The sequence below is a fragment of the Carettochelys insculpta genome, chromosome 21, assembly GCF_033958435.1.
Source record: "Carettochelys insculpta isolate YL-2023 chromosome 21, ASM3395843v1, whole genome shotgun sequence".
NCBI classification, from domain to species: domain Eukaryota; kingdom Metazoa; phylum Chordata; order Testudines; family Carettochelyidae; genus Carettochelys; species Carettochelys insculpta.
Window position 1 is genome coordinate 16,527,373 of NC_134157.1, and position 23,092 is coordinate 16,550,464.

At 48.2% G+C, this 23,092-nt stretch overlaps 1 protein-coding gene across 3 annotated transcripts in view; it reads right to left on the minus strand.

Annotated features, from left to right (window-relative positions):
- Window positions 1–23,092, minus strand: part of SARDH (sarcosine dehydrogenase) — a 99,637-nt gene that overhangs the window by 16,566 nt on the left and 59,979 nt on the right. Inside the window, exons 18-19 of one of the 3 annotated variants that reach the window (XR_012648342.1) lie at window positions 10,022–10,138; window positions 4,594–4,647 (exon numbers count right to left, since the gene is read on the minus strand). The exons of the other annotated variants lie outside the window; for them this stretch is intronic. The gene's annotated coding sequence lies outside the window, so the exon portion shown is untranslated. The remainder of the gene's footprint in view (window positions 1–4,593; window positions 4,648–10,021; window positions 10,139–23,092) is intronic. 3 annotated transcript variants of the gene reach the window in all.

The window sequence follows — 23,092 nt, forward strand, 5'->3', positions numbered from 1 at the left end:
CAAGTGGCTGTTGTCCTGCTGTCTTCCAAAGCTCCTCATCTGTGACAAAGTTCTGCCATTTGATGTGAAGATGTGCCTCAGGCATCTGTTTACGAACACCTGTAGCTTGTGATTTGAAGACTTTTTAGGCTGCCAGGCCTCAATCAATGCATCCTAGGGCTAGGAGGGTCATTGAGTCCAGCCCCTTGCACAAAGCAGGATTGACCTTAACTAAATCTTCCCAGCCAGGACTTTGTGAAGCTGGAGTACAGAAGTCGGGGGGCATTACAGGAAACTCTAATTTTGGACAAGGAGACTTAGCCATGGATGGGGACTGATGCTTACCATCCCATTTACTGGGAGGAAGAAAAAGCCCTGTAAAGGACAAAGGCTGGGCAGACGGAGGTAAAGCCATGATCAGAATGCAATGCCCACTGTATCCCTGCAGCTTCCTACTGTTGTAATTCCAGAGGTCTACCAATATTGCCTGTAAAATTTTACATCCACGTACAGACTTTTTCCATCCATGTGCGGAATACATTTTTATGTACAGCAAGGCGTGTGTACCACCTGTGTACCATCAGCACAAACAAACAAATGGTGGGCACTCCTCTAATCAGCGGGGTGGCATTTGACTCTCCCCTGAGCAGACGCACATGTGCACAGGTTTCAGGGAACACTGAGCTCTAATATCACTGTAAAGTCACATTGTGTGGACCTGTCACTCTTCTAGCCTACTGCCTTTTACAGACTTGAAAACACTCCTCGGCTGTCTAGGTCCTACACTTTGCAAAGGACTCAAAGCACCTAGTGGCATGTTGTGCCAAAGTGAATCTTATATATTAGCAGGCAAACAGCTAATTATTAGCGGCCCAACAGCTTCTGATGCACGTTCTGGTTCACACTTGTGTTCTTACTCACAGACATTTATCTGCTCTCAGTTCATTCAATAGAACTTGTCTTTATAAGAAATTAAATGGATTTAACTCTGCATAGGGCCTGGCATCATTAGAAAAGTATGCTGCTGGAACTAAAATTGTACACCACCACTAGGTAATTAACTAGCTTGTCAATACAGCCTACAGATCTGGAGTCAAATACAAATTAAGTTCTTCAAGAAGAAGAATGGTTATGGACTGGTGGCTATGGCTGAGACTCAGAAGATCTGGGTTGCATTTTTAGTTCAGTCACAGACTCCCTGTACAATCTTGGGTGAGTGTCACGGGGTGGACCAAGTCATGAGGACAAAAAGGAGCCATGGAGAAGTGAAGTCCTCCAAAGAGGCTAGAGTGGCTGCAGAAAATCCAGCCAATCAGGGAGCCAGGAAGGCCTATAAGAAGAAGATGCAGAACCTTGATTCAGCTCATTTTCTCTGGATCCTTGAAGTGGTGTAGACTGTGGCTGGCTGGTTGAGAGAGCAGCAGCACCACGGGGAGCTCCATGGGGTGAGCTAGTGTGGAGTATCAGACTTAAGATAGGCCCCGAGGAAAAAGTGAGGACACTGTCTCTCGGAGGGGAAGCCCTGGAGGCACCACTCTACTAGAGTGGGCAACAGACTCAAGGGACACTACAGAGGGCACTGAGATGGGTCCCTGTTAAATGTACCCCAGAAGGGGTTTAATTCACACAGGTATGTGAGGGCTGAGGAGCTGCAAAAGCTGGTAAAATGAGGCAGTGCCACCATATGCACTCAGCCAGATAGGCGTGCTCACAGCAGCTGATTGCCACCCCATTACAGCAAATCACTCCATCTCTTTGTGCCCCATATCCCCAAACAGAAATTGGAAATAGTAGTTCTTCAGTTTAGACTCCAAGCTCTTCTACCTTTTCCTGAGTATATGTGCAGGACCTAGCACAAAAGGGCCCCAATCTTGGTTGGAGCCTCTACCTGCTGCTGCAATAGAAATAATAATACATTAAGCTATTGTGAGTTGTTCATCTTTGTAACCCTGTCCCCAGCGATCACTTATTTGCTTCCCAAAATCACTGTCCAGTTGCACCCAACTCAACCTATCCAGGTATCGCTCCCAACCAAGCGCAGATCAGTGGGAGGTGCAGTGGGTCATGACAGAAGTGCATGGGTGGAAACTCCTGGAGAAAGGTAAGAGTGCAACACAAAGTCAGAGCTGACTGGGAGCTTCCTGGCCAAAGAGAAGGTCAACAGGCAGAACTGGTGAGCGGCCTGGTGGAACGGTCACATGACAGGATAGAGGACAAATGGCGCATGCCATGAGGTCCTTCAGGGAGCTCTGATGGTCAGAGCTGGCCTATCTGCGAAGGGTTGGAATGAAAACCTCCACTACACCCAATCACAGCTACAGCTCCTTTCAAGCACAAATGCTAAAATTTATCACACAACACATTTAAAAATACCAGGCAGAAGCCTTATAAACTTACAATTATTCACAGCCTCGAGTCCCGTCACACCTCTGGAATACAATCACACACTTGCAATTAGCAATACAATAAAGCAGCTTACGAACACAGGCGACATGACAACCCTTCCTGACTGCTCCAAGGAAATGAGCTGGCAGGGGCTCTTGTCTGAGCTGGCTCTGGAGATGACAGTTTAACGTGTCGCACTGTGGTGATCTAGATTAGGCAGATGAAATATTCACATGTCATAAGTGAGAGCAATTATTCAAATGTGGATTTTGAGGGGTGGGAGGGAGTGATATCTAGGCAAGGAATGAATGGTGGTTACCAATTTCCCTTGCATGATGAGCCCAAGAACAGCACATGGCCAAACAGCAGCAGTATTGATCTTCTAATCAGCTGGGTGGCTTCTGAATCTCCCCTGAGCGGACGCTAAGCAACACAGTCCCCACAAACTCCTCTCTTGTTCCCCAAAATAACACTTGAACCAGGCAAACTCCTGGGACAAGCCAGATCTGAAGTAGAGCTCAGTGCACCTCAAAAACTTGGCTCTTACACCAACACAAGTTGGTCCAATAAATGACATGACTTCACCCATCTTATTCACCTGGGATAGGAGTCAGGCCATGCACAGTGTCCCACAAGGTCAATCAACACTGGGTGTGTCTACACTGCAATAAGATGTGAGACTGCAGCCTGTGCAGATGCAGCTGTTAGTCACTTGAGTGTATACCCAGAAAGGCAAATATACACCGTATATATTGAGGGTCCCAGGTAGGCAAATTTGTACAGCTGTACTGCTGCAACTTCATGGCCCAACTACCTCAGCTAGGTAGATCAAAACTAACTGGGGTGTGCGACATTTCCCATTGCAGTGTAGACACACCCAGTGATGCTGGATCAGCAGAACGCTAAAATCACGCTGGACCTCTGGCCTTAGGCATTTAAATCCAGGTACGGTACTGTTCCTTCTTGTGCCACAACTGCCATGGCAGCTTAGCCAAGAGTCAAGCCAAAGGTTCTACAGCAAGAGCCTTCTCTTCTCTTTCTCTTGGCGGTCACTCGATAGCGAGTAGGACGTCTTCATGTCACTCTACTATTTGTGAGTCCGTTGGTTGACCAGCCTGATTCTGGAACCTCAGGTCCCAGGCAGGTGTTGGTAGCTGTTGGAGGGATGCGGGGCAGTTTTCGCTGGTCTTTTCTTCTTCTTTGCCTCACCTCATCTCCGCTGCGGTGTGACTTCTCAAACTGCACCACCCCCTCACGGATTACCTCAACAGTCCTCAATGGCAGAACAGGCGGAGGATAGGAAGAGTAATGCTACAACAGCTGTGAAGGTGGATGAAGGCTGCAGTGGACAGAAGACTCCCAAACATCCTGGATCCCCTGCCATCAAGTATTGCATGGTGGCTTCCTGTAGATATTACAGCACGAGTAAACAAAGCGCATCATCATGAACACATATTTGCAAGCAAACTATGGACAGGCCCCTGTCATCTACACAGTTCTGGAGTGCCCATGGCAAAGCACCACTTCCAAGAGCTCCACTAGTGTGCCTCTGGCTTTTCACCGGCTGAGCCAAAATTAGCACAACATGAAATGCCGTGAGAGGGAGCTTTTTGTTCTGCAGACATGTTCCAGCCAGCAGAGGTGTCACTGTCAGTCTACCTGCTGCGTCACCACCCAGCAGGAATTAAAACACCAGCTTCTCTTCTTGTGGTCCCCAAGGAGCCAAGTGAAATTTCCTGATTCTGTGAGGTGCAATAGCAGAATGCTCTCTCTCCCAGGAAGAGCGTTAACAAGGCTCCCTTTCGGCATTTAATTTGGATTTCCTCCCTTCACATTAACTTCACTTGAGATGCTTTGGAGTGTCAGCACTTTGGAAAATGTCGCATACCTTCGTTACCTTAAGTGGAGAACTAATTGGCACAGATCTGTCCTTGCAGCAGGGATGCATTGGGCATATTTTGCAGAGCTCTATTTTTATAGTGAATTAAAGATGCCCCAGGATACTGGGCTTTTAGTTTTTGTTGAAGCCTTTTATAGGAATGAAAACCCAACCTTTGCTAACCAGCTTGAATTAAAAGGAAAGAAAAGAAGGGGAACTGATGCTTTCACCCTAAATATTCTGTATTTCTCTAAGTCTTGCACAGCGATTAGGAACCCTCTTGCCACTAAACCTGTTGCAGGTGCAGATTTCATACAGTCTGGACTCAGAGGAGAACTGCAGGTACAAACCTTATTTTTTTGATATGGGATTAATCCATTTTCCTGCAAGACGCTGGCTCAGAGCTTTGAAAAGAGAAACAAAACACTATTTGAAAGAGGAAGACGCATCTACAACAATACGAACTGCTTAAATCAATTGTAGATTCTCTAACCTTGGTTTGTCTTGTATGAGTAGATTATACAGGGCAGAGGCTGTCTCTTACTGTGCATTTAGAAACACTAGAACTGGAAGGGACCTCGAGAGGTCATCGAGGCAGTCCCCCACCGTCTCTGAAGGACCAAGCGCCATCTCTATCATTCCTCTTAGATATTTATGTAACCTGTTCTTAAGTATCTCTAATGATGGAGATTCTACAACCACCCTAGGCAATTTATGTCAGTAATTAACTGTCCTGACAGTTAGGGAATTTTTCCTAATGTCTAATCAAAACCTTCATTGCTGCAGTTTAATCCCATTGCTTCTTGTCCTATTTTCAGAGTCTAAGAAGAATAATTTTTCTCCTTCCTCCTTGTAACACCCTTTTAGATGCTTGAAAGCTGTTAAGTTTCCTCTCAGTCTACTCTGTTCCAAACTAAACAAACCTAATTCTTTTCAACTTCTCTCACAGGTCATATTTGCTAGACCTTTAATCATTTTAGTTGCTCTTCTCTGGACCTGCTTCAATTTCTCCACATCCTTCTTAGATTTGGGGCCCAGAACTGGACACAGTACTCTAGTTGAGGTGTAATCATTTGCACAGCTCCTGGTACAATGGGGCCTGATCTCAAACGGGGCCTTTTTCTTCCTGGTACAAAACAAAGAATAAGGTACTGTAGTAATTATTATTCAGAACAAGCAAGGCTAAGTGAGTAAGTCATTGGGCCAGGAGTGCTCCACACTCAGTAATACAATCCCAAGCATGATGGGGTTGAAAGACACAAAAAGGCACACAGAAAAAGAATCAGTCAGCTTGGGGATATTCCCATTGACTTGGGTGGAATGGCCAAAGAGGAAATGAAGAATCTGACTCACAGCTGATTTTAAGAATACATTGTGCCATTCCCCTTCATTATGACGTTTACTCCCTCCTTAATTTTGCATTCTCTGTGGCCAAATCAGGGAAGACAGAGAGAAGAGCAAAGGGGACCAGAATGCAGATTGCACTTTTTCTGTTTTCATGTAGAAGCCAGGTGGCTAAATACTGGGAACAGCCCATGCCATCTACAGAGAGTTTGCACCCGGCGGCTTAGTGGTCAGTGAACCAACACATCTGGCTAGTCCTACACAAATGCCGCACAGAAGAATGGTTCTGCTCCGCATCTTGTTCACTGTTCGGAGGACCCCCGGTTTTATATTTCTCCACTCTGGTGCTTAGGTCACCCCCGGGAGAGTTAATCAGTGATCAGAATTTGCCAGGAAAACTGACTTCTCCTGCCCCTTAATTACTCCAGTTAAGATCAATTGCAATTAGCTCTTAATAAAAACCAGTTATTTTACTAATTCACCCCAGGACACTAAATTGTTCCTTCAAACACTACAGCCACTGCTAATCTCTAAAACCAACACCTTACGGCTGCCAAACTTCTGCTGCCACTGAATGGAGAAAACCCAAATTTCAAGAACTTGGCTTGGCTGGACTGCCTAATGTTGAAATCCATGCTCCTTCCCACCCAAAGGAAACATTCAGATTCCTTTACAAAGCTTTAGGAACACGACTTACTTTCCATCCAAGAACAACGAGAAGTCCTGTGGCACCTTATAGACTAACAGATTTTTTTGGAGTATAAGCTTTTGTGGGCAAAGACCCACTTCATCTGAGGCAATGTAGTGGAGTAGCCAGAGGCAGGTCTAATTACACAGGCTCATGAAAAGAAGGGAGTCCCAACCAAGAGCAAGGCCAGAGTTGACAATGTCAGTTCCATCAGGGAGGATGTGGAGGTGTGACCACCAAGAGAGGAGAAACTGCTTTTGTAGTTGGCCAGCCACTCCCAGGCTACATCTACACTACCAGGTAAGTTTGATTTTATTACATTGGGTTTTATAAATTGGATTTTGAGTAGCCTCACTCCCCACAAAGTCCACACAAAGTGAGTTAGTGCTGCCACACTAGAGTGGCCAAACATCGGCTGCTGCAGCAGTGCATCGTGGGAACCTATCCCACAGTTCCTTCAGCCCCAAATTCTGTGCCCTTCCCCTGGGCCCTGCGGCACCCCCACCACTTGTTAGCACTCACCCTGCTTCCTGGTTTCCAGGTCCCTGCAGCCTGGGGGAGCCAGGAAACTGACCAGTGCTGCACCAGGGAGCCAGGCGCTACTCTGATCACTTTCCCGGTTCCTGCAAGTGGCAGGCAGCTGAGAGCCAGGTGCAACAGTGCCTCTGGAGGCTAATGAATTTGATTCAAAGACATGGTGCTTCCACACAAGCCTTCATTCAAACTGTTAAATTCAAACTTGATGCAACACCCCCCCGGTTCGACAATATTATGTTATCGATATTAGTGCTCCCTAAATCGAGCTGCTGCTATTTACAGTGAAGACAGTCACTTGGTACAATCAAGCTAATTGCCTTAAATTCAAATTTATCTCACAGTGTCAACATAGCCCCAGTCTCTGTTCAATCCTTGACTGATGGTGTCGAATTTGCAAATGAATTGTAGCTCTGCAGTTTCTCTTTGGAGTCTGCATACATCTGACAAAGCTGATCTTTGCCCACGAAAGCTTATGCTCCAAAAAATCTGTTAGTCTATAAAGCACCACTGGAATTCTTGTTGCTTTTGCGGGTACAGACTAACATGGCTACCCCTATGATAGTTAGACAAGTTAGAGGTCTTCAAGTCACCAGCACCTGATGAAGTACATCCTAGAATACTCAAGGAGCTGACTGAAGAGGTATCTGAGCCACTAGTGATTATCTTCAAAAAGTCATAGAAGGCAGGAGAAGTTCCAGACTAGAAAGGGGGACATACAATGCCAATCTATACCAAGGGAATAAAGACAGCCTGGGGGATTACAGACCAGTCATCAGTTGGTGCAGTCAGCTAAGTAGCCTAGGCTAATGGCCTGTTGTTCATTATTGGTTGCCATTCTAAATTGTCTGTGTGAGCAGACACTGACTTGAATCACTGGGCTCCAAACAGCCTGGCCAGGAGAGGCAAAGCCAACGTCACCATTCCCTGTATGTTTCAGATTGAGCCTGCAGCAAATTCTAACCAGCAGGGAAAGACTGTTGAGTATTCTGGAGGTTCAGCTGGGACACAAAGTGAAGTTCTATAGGGCAAAAACTTTCATGGGCTGAGCCTGCAACTGCCTCACAGATGTCTGTGTTGGCTCAGTGGCCCCATTTAGTAGATCCAGTTGAAGACCAAATTCCCACGTCCTCTTCAGTGCTGGATTCCTTTGTTCCAAACGGGCGTATCTCAGACCTGTATCCCAGCACGTGTGGAGCCGCCCGGGAGACAGAGACTGATTTTTGGTGCTGCATTTGCACAGCACCTAGAACAATAGGATCCTGAACTGTGACTAGGGCACCTTGGTTCTACTTCAGAACAAACAGTACATAATAATCCAGCTTCCTCATCCTTCTGTCAGGCAAGCTGTGGGCATGAGTTCGCTCTTAAATAAACACTAATCATAATGCTATATCCAAATGGGTCAGCACCTTCTCCCCCGCCCACCTTTCTGTGCACGAAAGGCATGTCTAAAATAAAACTTCTCTGAGTCTGAAAGGGGCATTTAATGCTGCTTTGAGATGCCTCAACCTGAGCAACAATAGAAATGGCGGGTGGCTGGGTGGGGGGAGCGCAAAAAGTACTGTGAATGTATTTTGAGCTTCCTTACAATAGAGGAACACTCACTGAGCCTGCCTGCCTTTAACCATTGTCTTGGAGCAAGAAGGCTGGAAATCAGCTTAGGAACACTCAGGCTACAAAAAAGCTTTTTGCTCCATGCTAATGTGTCACCTAATTAGAGAACAGCGAGAGATCAAGGCCCTGTAGTCAGCTCCAGTATTAATCACAGCAGGAGATACTTCAGGCAATGACAGCCAACTCCATGGCTCATTTATCCTGCCTGGGGCGGCTGTACTGCCGTCTTTGGGGAGGTAACACACCTTCCACACAAGAGCAACGGCTTCCTGAGGAAAGCTTAACCCAGCTCACGCTCTTTAAATCACGTGGCATAACCACAGCTGGGGGGACCATTTGGGTCCCAGCCTGAGTCTTGAGGCCATGCAGCCTACAAACCATGCAGCCAACCACAAGGCATGGGTGGCAGTAATTGCTTTCAAGCAGTCTGCAGATCTGATCGGCTGATATACATCCATAGGCCATATGCACCCCCACCCATGCATGCAGACACGCTGCTGCAGCAACACGAGCAGGTGTGCAGGGCTATGGACTAGAAAGGTGGCGGGCTTGAAGTCCCCAACACAGAGATATCCCAAGCTACTCTCGTTAAATTGCAACATCAGCTGTCCTTGCTGGGTTCGCTGGCCAGATGTTCCCGGGAATTGATGTTCCCACGGTATTTCACATGGAGCCATGAAACAGCACCGTGGCCTCTGTCTGTGAATCACAAGCCAGACCTCAGTTTAGTCAGCTAGGTGCACATTTGAGGATGATAATTCAACCACTGCTAAAATTCAAAAGGGTGCAGGCCTTTGATGTAATGCACAACGTAATATGCGGTTGATAAAGACACACGCTTGCTCAGTGACCAATCAGCTGTTCCCAGAAGGCCATTTACTCAGTTGGAATTCTCCTTGCGCGCTGTCACCCCAGCTGCTTGTAAGTATAAACCCAGATGGCAGACAACGTGCGTGAGAAAAGAGGGACTATTAGCTGCATTTTATTGCTGGGGAAACTGAGGCATGGAACAATTAAATGACTTCTCAAGGTCACACAGAGCTTCCACAGCGGAACTAGGATCTGAAATCAGATTTCTGGAGTCCTAGTCCAGTGCCTTAACAACAAGATCACCTTAACTCCTTGCACCTAAGGAATTCAAAGCACTTTACACACACTAACGGATTCAGCCATTCATTTCCACACGCCCTGTTTCACACCTGGTTATAGATACAGGCCAGTTACTTCACTTTCACAAGGTCTCCAAGTGGTGGAATCAGGAACCTAGAAGTTCTGACTCCCAGAGCTCCCACTAGCTGCTGCTCCGCCATCCCACAGACGAGGGAGGGATGACCGGAGATGAATGCAGAGGAACAACTCATGTGGCACAAGACATTTCTGTTTAGTCACTTCATGGCTATTTTATCAACACATCCCTAACCCTCCCCTTCAAAATAAAACCCACTCTACTGTATTTAGAAAACAGACCAGCCAGAGTAACAGTTAGGAATCAAACCACTTCCCAGGCAAGCTGTCTTTTTCTAACAGATAGAGCTTCACTTGTACAGAACAGGTGTCTCCTATCTCCTTAGGCCAGCCTCATTTTACCAGCTCACCTGCATAAGGAAGCAGCTGTCCAGAGAGACTTGTGCTGCATGATGTTAAGGGCCATCCAGAATCTATCTGCAGGAGTCAAATGCTGTCCCACAGGGGGAGGGCTCTGCTCTCTCCACCTGGTAATGAGGAAATGGAGGCCGACTCCACACAGATCAACAGGCAGACAGAGAAACAGACAGCTAAACAGACACCCAAAGGGTAGACAGAGGCAAGCACAGGCAGACAGATAGATGCCCAGTTCCCCTTCACTCAAGGGAGCCTCATTTCAAAATGATTTACTTTTTATGAAATGTCACCTTCAAAAATGCTGATTTTGCAGCCCAGCAATTTGCTTCCTCTGTTTTTTTCCCCCCCAGTGCTTGCAGAATGGCCCATTTTTGCCAACAGAGGTGAAAATTTCACCTTGGTTTTCATCTGCCTGGCATTTCATACTGCAAAATTCAAAGGCAAGGGGGAGGTTGTTTGCTGTAAAATTAGAGCGTTTGAGCAGGTCAGGAGCATCTTCACTCCAAAAAGCCACAATTTCCATAACGTTTGTGAAGGCTCTTCCTGCTGAAAAATTGGACCATTTTACAAATTAGACATGAAATGCAAATATAGTCACACTTGTCTCAAGGGTTCATTTATACAGCTCTTGGGAAGAGTTCATATACAAGAGGTATTATAAGCATGCTACACATGAGCCGTGTATGTTATAAAGCAGTGGTTCCCGACCTTTTCACTAGTGCCGACCCTCAATCACCACCACAAGCCATTTGAGGACCCTCAAGTACCCCTAAACCATTTGTGGACCCTCATTAAAGCCAATTCTAGCTGCTATGCACACTACATGAAATGAAAAAGGAAACCGCAACTCAATTTTCGGACAGCAATTAATAACATTATTGCAAGATATTTAACGTAAGAATAACAATTGATTGTAACTTTGCAACTTATTTAACATCTTTTTTTTCTCACAGACCTCCTGCAATACCCTTGTGCAGTCCCTAGGGTCCACGGACCCCAGGTTGGGAACCACTGAATAGAAGGCTAGGTGTTCATCAGTGGGAAGATGAATAGACAGTTGCACGTAATCTACTGACCTGCTGGACAACAATCTGTACTAATTGATTACTCATTTATTAAAATATCTATTATTAATTTATTAACCCTTTATGAACTATGTATAAACGCACACTTCCTGTGACACCAACACTGCACTTGGTAAGGGTTTCAGACACCTCAAGCCGCCCATTTAAACCAATGCTTAAAGATGGAACAAGGAGTAATGGTCTGAAGTTACAGAAGGAGAGGAGCAGGTTGGATATTAGGAAAAACTACTTCACCAGGAGAGTGGTGAAGCCCTGGAATGCGTTGCCTAGAGATGTGGTGCAATCTCCATCCCAGCTTGACAAAGTCCTGGCTGGGATGACTTTAGCTGGGGTTGATCCTGCTTGAAACAGGGGGCTGGACTCAATGACCTCTTGAGCTCCATTCCAGCCCTATGATTCTATTGGCCGATTGTTAAGTACACTCTACGGGCAGCAACCCATGCATTAGCCAGCTGGCTTCCTGGCTAAGGGTCTGCTTTAATGTGTCTGATACATCCTGCTCCCATGAGACAGCAAGCATCATCTAATGGCATGTTCAGTTCTTATGTAGTACTAACCTGGTCCTTAGCAGAGACAGAGGAACTAGGAAGGCAGGAGTTATGCAGAGAGGCCCAGGACTACAGGTCACTGGCATGCTGCAACACCTTGGCAAGGACAATACCTCCCCAAGAGCATAAGTCAAGGAAACGAAAGAGTTGGCAGTGAGTGGCGGGTGGGACTGGAGCACAGTCTGAGTGGCAGAGCTTAGGCGCAGCTATTACCGGGTCAGCAGCTTTCCCTGTAAGCTGAGCACTTGGGCAGCCGCCCAGGAGAGATTCAGGTGTTGCCCAGCTGATTACCAGAGCTCCCACAGCCAGCAGCATGTGTTTTTATGGTGGTGCACATCTGCACAGCCTTGATGCATGAAATTTATTCTGCCCATGGATGTAAAAAATTAGAGGGAACTCTCCTAGCCAGTGGGTTGGAGGTGGTTAGATCAGGTGGGCCCAAAGCACTCAGTACTGGCCTCCCTCTGCTCCCACTGCAGGCAGCAATAAAATGACTATCTAATTCAATGGGATCGTGGTCAGCCAGTACTTAAGGAAAATCCAGGTGTCGTCTCTAGGAAAGACCCTGGTATATCCTCAGATCCGACCCCCAGGATATCACCCATCAAGGGCCTCACCTGGATATTGCATGTGATAAGCCCCTCCGCCTGTGGGAGTGGCCCCAGCACCAGCTGTGCTGTGAATGCTGTGCTGAGAACACCCCACCCATTCACAGTCACCCCATGGTGGCAGGGCTAACTGCACCTCGCACCAAATATTCCTGCTGGACACCATCAGTCTATCCAGAGACGCCACTCTGCTGGCTAAACAATATCCCCAACAGAGGCAGAAGCATTCTGCTAGGCTTTTGTTCAGCTTACACGCTCATTACTCAGTAAATAAAATTGTTAGTATTTTAGAAGCTACAGGACTGCTTGGTGGTTTTGGAAAAACTGTTTGGTGCTTGTGTGCCCAGTCAACACGAGGGCATAGCTGTATGGATATAGTTACTCTAGTGCATATTTCCTTAATGGAGTCAGGGGTCTATATATTCCCACCCCCCCGCCACCCCACATCATGGTTTACTGCCTTTACGCTGCTAAGCAGATGTGGACATGGAAGAATCACAGCCAGACTCTTCCCGGTAAGATACACCAGTTCCCAATGATCACACACTCTCAGAAGCTTGCTAACGTTAAGCTATATCTCCATCCCCCTTTTTTTTCCCTACCAAGAAGATGGTCATTACTAGGTGAACCCTTTCAGTTCAACCTGTCCTGCACTTCCTAAAAAGGCAGCTCAGTTAAAATTCTCTCTCCAAAACCCATGGCCACCTCTCTTTTCTCAAGTGGACGAGGTCTCTTTGTGCCATGCCTTCCTCTGCCCACTAACCTGCTGTCTCCCTTCCTGCTCCTGCAGCTGGAGAGGTGGTGAGTTCACTATTACAGTCGTTCATGCAAGGTGTAAAGGGCATTCATTGACTCCCCCCCCTCACTATCCCCAGTCCCAGCCTTGCCCAGGAGACCCCAGGGATATCGCCACCCAGAGCCTTTGGGGAGTGCACCTCGTTTCCCATTTCAATGTGTGCTGCTGATGGCAGGGATTGTGCAATGCTTCCAGGCAGAGTCTCTCTTCACCAGCTCTGGGATTTGTCTGAGCAAATTGCCCGAGTCACCTTAAATTAAGTTTTTAGCTCTCTCAGCTAATAAGACGCTCAGAGGCTGTTATGCTCAAGCACCAAGACAGGCAGACACATTATTCATTTTAACAGGAGATGAGACTATAGCCAAAGTCCAGATCAGACACTTGGGGCAAGTGCATGTGTGTGGTTCGGAGCATGAACCCTGATCTAAATTTTGCACCTGGCCTCTGGCTCTGGAAGGGGCCTGATGAACCACCCAGACCCACATGACTCCAAGCATGGGGGATGAGCCAATATCAGGATCTTGCTTGATTGTTTTTGTCATGTGTGTCTTCAGGCAGAGAGTGCTTCATGCAGGGCCCAGTGTGCTTATTCGATTTGGCTTCAGGGGGCACTCTGTCTCTTTCAATGGTGTTAGGGCCATGGGGAATACCCTGCCAAAGGCAGCAATAGGAAACAGCTAGCAGGAGCTCTTTGAAAAGTGAAGGAGGCAAACATATGGAGGAAAACAAACCTCTTATGGATGGGGAGGTGGGCCCACAGAGCATCCTGGGCTGCTGCCAGGACAATGAGCTTCACAGCGCTCGCCTCCCACCAGACTGATGGAATTGTGTCACTCCAAGCAGGACTCACACAAACAAACCCCGTAAGGATCATCCCAACCCGCGGCTCCGTTCATTTCAGAGACGCACGTGGACATCTTTGCAAACAGCCGCATGTGCCTCACATACCGGAGTGCTGAGGTCAAGGCAGACCCTCCGTGCTCCGTCTAGGTTCTTTATCCTCTTCAATTGGTTCAGTCTCTGCTGCCTGGGGCAATGGCTATTTTATTTCCCCACTTCCACATCTGCTTGGTTACCAGCCAGTTTCTTTTCTGCAAACACTTGGATGAAGCTGTAAACCTCAGCTCTGGAGCAAGATTGCTTCCCAGGGCTGTCATTGCTCTTGGAGGATGCAGGAAACTTCACCCATGAACCACTGGCCTGGGCAATGAGACAGATTCTGTCTCCCACTCCAGGTCCATACACAGCTGATGGCATGCTGGGGTCACATGGAGCCCCAACATGCTTGGGGTGAATTTTCAAGCTCCTGACTCAAGCACTGGTGGAGGGAGCATGTGGGAGAGGGCGGGGAAAGCTCATAGAAGATGGCGCTATAGGGATTTGTGATTGCACCACAATGCTGGATAACCCAGCATGGGAGATATTCCAGCCCTTAGAGCATTGCAGGGCATAAAGGCAGCATAAAACTTTTGTCCCCACCTCTGTCTGGGCTGCATCTTCTGTTCTGCACCACCAGGAGCGAATGAATTTAAGCTGTGGACGTTTTGCCCAGCAAACCACAAGAGCTCTAGGAAAGAGAACAGGAGGGATCGGACCCGCGGATGCTCTCACTGGCTGTTTGTGATGGGTGCACCGAATGTCCTGGGGCATCCTACGTCTCCACTGCCTTACTCACATACAGAATCACAGGGCAGCCACCAAGCACCAGAGCCAAGGCTGTGCTTAATCCCTGACCACCCCTGTGTAATTGGGCCCATCTGGTTGACCAGCAAAGGAAAGCAAAGCTATTGCCAGCCACTCCTCAAGGAATCTCACCGTCCCATGGAGATCTGAGATTGGGTGCCTGCTAATCCTGGCTCTCTTGTGGCAGTACAGAGAAGGCTGGAAGCCCCATATAGATCACCCAAAAAAGAGCACTCTCAAAGGCAGGGCAGTGGAAGGCGGAGCCCACCTGCTGTACGTTTGCCCTGAGCCAGGCCCTGAGCTTGGAAATGTGAGCCAAGGTGTGGAATATGCTCAGCTAACTGGGGTCCCCATTCATATGTTCTCACCTCCTCATGTCTGTGAATCTTTGCTCCGAGCCCCTGCAGCCCTCCTACAGAATGCTGGGGTCCTTTTTCCACCCACGGACAGAATAAATTTTGTTATGTGTGCCAAGGCATGTGCAGATGTGCACCACCAATGGAAACACATGCTGCTAGCTTTGGACATCGTGGGGTCTCTGCTAACCCACTGCGCAGCATTTGAATCTCTCCTGGGTGGCCGTCCAAGCGCTCAGCTTACAGGGAACGCTGGTCCCAATCTCTACAGGAAAACTCCCCTTGTTCATCAGCAACAACCTAATGCAGACCCTTGGTAACAGATGCAATGTCAACTGAAAGGATCAGTGCTTCAGTCTTAATTACATTAAATGCTCAGTCCCTGAAACCTCCCTCACTTTAGTCAGCTGGCAGCAGCTTTGCTTTTCTTCCCAGACTGATCTCCTCCTTAATTCTCCTGTCAAACAAGTTTTCCCATGCGCTCGGCCTGCATTTCATCATGAGCCTGAGATAGCCAAAGGTCTCGTTTTCTTTTCCTGCAGTGTAATCCACTCAGCATACCCGGGAGGGCCAAATCTTCCATTGAAAGACAAATAAGAGCCTCTGCCCTTGCAGTGGGAGGAAGAGAAATAAAATGTCAAGAAGGAACTTTGGCTCTATGCTCAGCTAGGACATTATTTACCATTACAGCATTAAATTCCCTCTTCTTTAGAGTGCATCGATGGCGTAATTTACCAGATTAAGTTCTCGGCAGCAGAAGCTCCACTTCACATTGTTTCTGCTTCTCTGTATTAAGGGATCACTCTGATGTAAATACATTGTTCTGGTACACCAATGCAAATTTATCTGGCTAGATGGGGCCTCCAAGGTGTCCAAATCAAAGCTCCAATTCCATAGATTTCTGGACTCTGGGAAAGCCCAGACCTCGATCAGAACTCAATGGCTGGATCCCAATTTTGGTTGAATGTAGTAGCAGATATTGAGCACCAGCATTACATTAAGTGCTGTGCACAGAGGCTGAAACAGTCCTGGCCCCCATGGCGGTCAATGGGACAGGATGGAACTGTGTCATGGGAGAGAAAGATTCTAGCCTACACAGATTCTTACATGTCACCATAGTGTCTAAGCGCCATGCATTGAGCTATGTAATTAACATCTGTCACGAATGGTTTGATCTCACTCTCCCCTCTCCCATGGGGACAACTGGGGTGTTTTGGTAGAGTGTTGGTTTGGGGATTTTTTTTTTAAACGTGCTTCTGCACAGAAGGGAGAGAAAGTGATGTGTGATGCTGGATGTATGGTCAGATGGCTTTTCTACACATCAAGATATTCCACAACGTGGGAGGTTCTGAATTTAAAGTGGAGCAGCTAATATGGTGGTCAGGCTTATTCCATAACTAGAGTGCCTTTTACTGGCTTAGGCCAGGTCTACATTATCCAGAAGATCAACCTATTCAGGGTCAATCTTCTGGGGTTAGATTTCGCATGCCTGGTACAGACACGTGAAATCGACCTATCAGATGTGAGCAGTTGACCCCCGTATTCCTCGCTATCACAGGAGTAAGGGAGGTAGACGGGAGAAACTTGCCCATTGACCTTCCTCACTGAGGACAGCCAGGTAAGTCAACTGCAGATAAGCCAATCCTAGCTACGCAATTGCCATAGCTAGAATTGTGTATCTGCAATCGACTTACCTACCTAGTGTAGACTAAGCCTGAGTTTAATCCATTTCCACTACTCAGGAGTCGTTATTCTAGAACAGCTATGTTCTTTCATTGTCCGTCCCACAAAAGATCATCTCCTAATAAACTATATTGCTCGTCCTTAAAGTGCTACAGGACTGCTTTTTTGTTTTGTGAAGATACAGACTAACACAGCTACCCCTCTGAGACTGTTACACCCTAATAACTCTGTGTATTGATAAGACCAAAACAATGAAGCATTTCAAGAAATGAGAGCACAAATAATAACTTTTTGCCCCATTGCGACAAGGCCAAGGAAACCAAAATGTTTTAAAGTCAATTGATCCCTTCACTGGGCCGGTGTGTGAGTCGCACAATGTAATAAAGACCCCACAACAAGTCCTGACATCGGTATCAGGCCCAGCACTGTTTCAGTTCCACTGCACTGGTTTCACTGAGTACAAAGGAGACTCACGGTGTCTCATGAAAACTGTACATTACAATCCTTTACACCCAGTATGATTGTGTCCACTTTTGCTCATCACGCAGTTCTACAGCCCTAGGACAGGGTTAGCTTGTCTGCAAGTCTTTACGGGGTAATGGAATGAGGCCAGAGTGATGGATTTTTCTTAGTCTTCCAAATGAACATGTATCATAGTTTCCTCAGACACACAGCAGCTTCGCCCTGGGTATTAGCATTAAGAATTACCATTCGCACATTTCACATGCATAGCCACCACCTTTGAATAGAAGGGCTTAGCACATTCAAGATAATCTGCACTGGTACAGAAAGCTTAAAGATGTCGGGCTTCTGTGATGAAATACACAGACTTCTCAGGGCCCCATACCCTGGTATTTTAAGGGGAGAACATGACCTATTTTATATCTAATCAGTCGCCGATTTTTAAAAGAGGGCTCCTGTGTCAAGTGAATCTCTTTTTCACCAGCTCTAGTCCCTCGGCAGCAAAGAGGGCTCTTTTGCACCTTTGACATAACTGCAGAAACACAAGTCAGTGTCCCCAAATGAGGACTTATCACATCAGATAACTGCCAGCTTCTTCTCAGAGCTCAGACCAGCAACGCTAAGAAAGAACTGCGTAGGCTGGGAGAGAATGCTGGGTATTGGCATGCAAATGAGAACAGTGAGCACTGTGGAAAAGCATGCTGGGTATTGGCATGCAAATTAGATCACCGAGCCACCCACTTTGATCCTTGAACTTTTCTTCCCAGCAGAGCTAGAACAGAGGCCTTTGATACACACTCGAGATTTACGCATTGTACGTTGGAGGAACCACATTCTCCTCCTGGCAATAAAGTGGTGCAAGGAATACTAGTTACCATCCTCGTTAACAATCCTGTATGCTGTACTGTAAATGCACACTGCACCTTAGAGACATAGGACAAGACACATTCTCTGCCCTAACAAATCTGCCATGTTCTACCACCCTGACTCATGACAAGTAGCTCACTACTCTGACCTTTCCACTGAGCAAAGTGCTACTCAACATGACGTAGGGCGGCAGCACGCAGCCCTCGCAACCTGTAATAGGCAAGCAAACTCCCACCAAGACAGTTGAGCGAAGGAAGGACCAGGGGAGATCGCTGGTGACAAAGGAGGAAGGAAGGATTTGTAGAAGGGGCTGGTTTTAAGAGAAGATTTGAAGAGGCTTGAAGTGGGAGGCATCTCCCAGCCCAGAAGGAAGCTGAGGGCACTGAAAGGCCACCAAGTGAACCACAAGGAAACAGGGAGAGGCCTGAGAACAAGCAAGGAGATACACAGAGCGTGCAGGAGAATGGTGTGCATGGGAAGGGCAGTTACATTCCCCCAGCGAGGAGTCAGCATTCCTAGCGCTGCTGTTTGTATTTAGTCTTTCCCAGCCCACTGCGGGCAAGGAGCCTGTTCTCACTCAGTTTAGAAACAGGTGAGAGTCACAGACAGGGACTGCAGCTTTGGGTGATGAGCCACAGATGGGTACTGCAGTCCCGAGCAGGCAGGAAACCAGACACAAAGACCTACCTATATCTGTCTACTCACATGGCTGTTTCTCACACACAGGCCGCCTGGGTCGACAGACAGAGACAGACAGGTCTTCTTGCTGGCCTCCTGCTTTCCTTTTTGGTTTGATCCGGTCCGCAGTTCTTACCAAGTACACACTGGATGGGGAGCTGTATTTCCTGTAACCTAAGCACTTGGCTGGCCACCCAGGAGAGATTCAGGTGCTGCCCTGTTGGCTAGCAGAGCACCCTCAGCGGGCAGCAGGTGTTTCTGCTGAGGGTGCACATTCACACATGCCTCGATGCGCAGAACAACATTTACTCAGTGTCTACAGACATAGGAACAAATCGCGTCAGGCCCCATTCAATGGTCCCTCTAATTTTTTGTCCATCCAGGTGTGGGATAAATTTTGTTGTGTGCGGATGTGCACCATCAATAGACAGACAGGCTGATGGCCGGGGGTTCTCTGCTAATCAGCTGAGCAGCATCTGAATCTCTTCTGGGGGGGGCCGCCCGAGCGCTCAGCTTACAGGATTCGCTGGCCACATTCAGCTGGTACTTTTCACATTGTTCCTTCCTCTCTCAGCAAGTCCATTTCATTTCAATGCACAGCCAGGTGGTACTGAGAAGCATCTGAGCCTGTCCCCTTGTGGGGGTGTGGTTAGGGATATCGGAACCTGCAAGCCGGCACGCACATGCACGAAGTTCACGTGTCTCTGGCCAGGCTGTTTGCTCATCAGGCAGCTCTAGCTGGGATTCTGGGCTCCCTACAAGTCCCCAGAGCATGCGAGAGTTCCCAGCACACGCCCAAGCTTCAGTGCAGGTGAATAAGACAAACTGCAATGTTAGGCTCAGAGAATGAGTCTCCCTGCCAGGCTGCAGGGTCATCCAGCAGACCATGACCATAGGAGCTGGAAGGAGGGGTAATGGCGGGCTGCCGGCGGTACAGCGCAGGGAGGATGAGGAAGAGACATGTCCAAAAGCAACACACACAGCAGCTGCCATCCCCAAGAACAATGTAATGCTCTCTATACAGCTGGTCGTCTCTCAGACGCTCCCCCTTCACCTCCCCCACACATGTGCATTCAGTCCAACACTGGAAACCAAAGCCAAGCTGCAGAAGAAAAAAAGAAATCCCGTACTAAGGCCTCGGGTGCGGAGTAGATCGGCTGAGCATCCTGGTTCACAGATCCCCAGGCCAGAAGGGGCCACTGTGATCCTAGGCTGCCCTCCCTTGGAACACAGGCCCCCAGATAATTCCTGGAGCAGGTCTTTTAGAAACCCCTCCCATCCTGATTGAAAAGCCGTTTGTGATGGAGAATCCACACGGACCCTTGGCGACTTGTTCCAGTGGATAATCGCTCTCCCCGTGAAATATGAACACCTTGTTTCCAGTCTGCATGGGTCTGGCTTCAGCCCCCAGACACTGCATCATGCTAGCCTGAGGAGCCCATCATCACACGTGTTCCCCATCCATGTAAGCAGAGGGTGACCCTCTCTAATCCAGCACTCTCATGTCCAGGAACATCCATAATCCAGCACGACCTTAGTTAGCCAGATGGCCACTTATCATGGGTGTGGCCAAGTTTCCCGTGGGCCCATACAGTTTGTTTCCAGGCACCAGTCCTGGTTCTCAGTGTTCTGGGCTGTTATTTAGCTGTAATTTACCCCTAAATGTCTTCTAAGAGCCCAGCAAGCAGTGGAAGTGTTGGTCATGTGCTAGACAGCATGGACCTCCCCTGGGCCAGCAAATTCTCTCGTTGGGCACTGGTCAAGTCCTGTCTCTGATGGCCTAGAGAGGTTCTACCTGTACTTACAGGCTGGGAACAAGTCCTCCTTTCATCTCCTCACACCTGTGTCTCAGGGAGTCGCCAGAGGCCACACAGACCACAAAGTGACTGGGTCGTAGCGTGGAGAGGCACAAGCCACAGTCTTCAAACTCCCTTTGTCTTGTCCCTGAGGGACACTAGACTGGTTCCCCCTATTAAAGAACCATAGGACTGGAAGAGACCTCAAGAGGTCATCTGGTGCGATCGCCTGCACTCACTGCTAGACTAAATATCCTCCAGACAATCCCAAACAGGCATTTGTCTAACATGCTCTTAAAAATCTCTGATAATGGAGATCCCACAGCCTCCCTGGTCAATTTATTTCAGTGTTTAACCACTCTGACAGGAAGGTTTTTCTCCTGGCCAGCCTATACCGCTTTGCTGCAAATTAAGCCTTTGTCGTAGCTCCAGAAAGACGGTCTGAGAGCACGGCCTTGCTTGGCCTAATGCAGAAAAGTCACTGAATACGTTCAGATAATGGAGGCTTGGTAGAATCCAAAGGGGAAAGGGATGGTGGGAACAGCCCAGAATCCCATCTGCTGTTGCTATCCCCTCTCCCTCATGCTCCCTGTAAAAGGCAAGTGCCCCTATTGGCAAGTCACCTGAACCGCAGCCAGCCAGGTCAGCCACAGGGGAAAGTCAATACCCTCTGACCAAGTCAGCAGCCTGTGTGAAATGAGCTAGTCCAGTGCAATGCTGCTTCCAATGCCGCCACCACCCCGACCTGCTGGGTGGCTGCAGAACAGGCTAAGGACTGAATGGACCGTGAAGATAAGACTCTCTTGTCCTAGCTCCCATGGCTGGGCAGCACGCAGATGCCTCCAGTTATGCTCTGCATGTGCTGGGAGACAGGGTGTTTCTCAGGCTCTAAGCTTCCAGTCCAGCATCTTCATCTGGAAAATCTCTTGTTCTTTTCTTCCAACCATGGGACCACTGCTTCCCTTGTCGCTTTAAGCCAGGAAATGCTGGCGGGAGGGGCACAGGGGCTGCCTCTGGGATCAGCCCCAGGTAGGTGAGAATGAAGGACATACAGAGAACTGCACAACCAAGGAGGTTTCAGCCCAGGATTCCACATCCCAGATGTGTCCTCAGCAAGGCTGCCTGATGGGGAGCATCAGAGGGTCAACCCGCATGAATGCTCAGGAAGGCACTGTTTGCAGAGATGCCATGGAGCTGGGGAGGGAGGGGTTTATACACACGCATCTCTTCCTTGCTGCCGCCTTCTTCTCTCCACCCTGCCACTGCCCCAACCCATCACTCAGCTCCATTACACCCATCCGGAGCATCACTCAAACAGACACCTGTCTGCAGCCCTGCAAGAGCTAAGGCTCCTTCCAGCAGGAGACGAAGGACACAGGCTCTGCCTGAGAGCAGGCTGGAGCAGTCTTAGCCCTTTTCCTGGCTCCTGCCCCTCAGGGGGATGAGAAGTCCTCTAGGCCAGTGATTCTCAATCTTTTTTTTTTTTTTTTTTTAAATAAAGTACCCCTTTAAAAAAGTTACAAGTACCGCAGGCTTCTCTTCGGGGTAGGCATACCACTAGTTGAGAAACACGGCCCTAAGGTAATCAGAGTTCTTGAAACAAGCATCATTCAACCTTTCCAGATTACTGTCCCCTTTGCAGGAGTCAGACTTGTTTTGCATCCCACCAAGTTACACCTCACTGAAAAACTACTTACAAAAATCTCACAGCAGATGACTACTGAAAACTGGCTGACTTTCTACCATCTCATTAGCAAATAAATGAATTGGATAGAAACATTGTACTTCCATTTCAGTGTAAGGCACATGAAGTAGTGGAAAAAAGTCAGTGTCTGCATGTACTTTTAGATTGCACTGACTTCCCTAGTGTTTCTATGGAGCCTGTTGTACATCTAGGCAAATCTCTGGATGAGTTGCTGTATCCCCAGAAGACAGCAGTGTACCCCCAAGGGTACAGGTACTCCAGCTGAGAAACATCGCACTAGGCAAGGCAGGATGAGGTCTGAGTGATCATCTCTGTTGGGGGCAGGTTTGGCTCCATTCTGACGCTGCTTCCAGCAGGAATGGAGGGTGGTAAGAGCCTAGGCCAGTGGTTCCCAACCTTCTCACTAGTGCAGACCCCCAGCCACCCTCCTAAACCATTCATGGACCTATTTTCTATGATCATTTTTATTTATCTCCCCCACCCCCCACAGACCTCCTGCAATACCCTCACAGACCCCCAGGGGACCATGGACCCCTTGGGAGCCACTGGCCTGGAGTGTTAGCTTGCACAGGGCAGGTAGAACTACACAGAAGGGGGAGTCCCGCTGCAGGAAAGGCCTGCCAGCCAGAACCTCCAGGAGCCCAGAGCATTTAGGGAGCTCATCACAGGAGCATGCTCTCTCCCTTTGCCCATGCATAACAGCACGTGGCAGGGAGAGTGGATTGACCCAGGAGCTTGCAACAAAGACACAGAGTTTAAGGCCAGACAGAATTACTGGATCACTGAGCCCCTGCCCG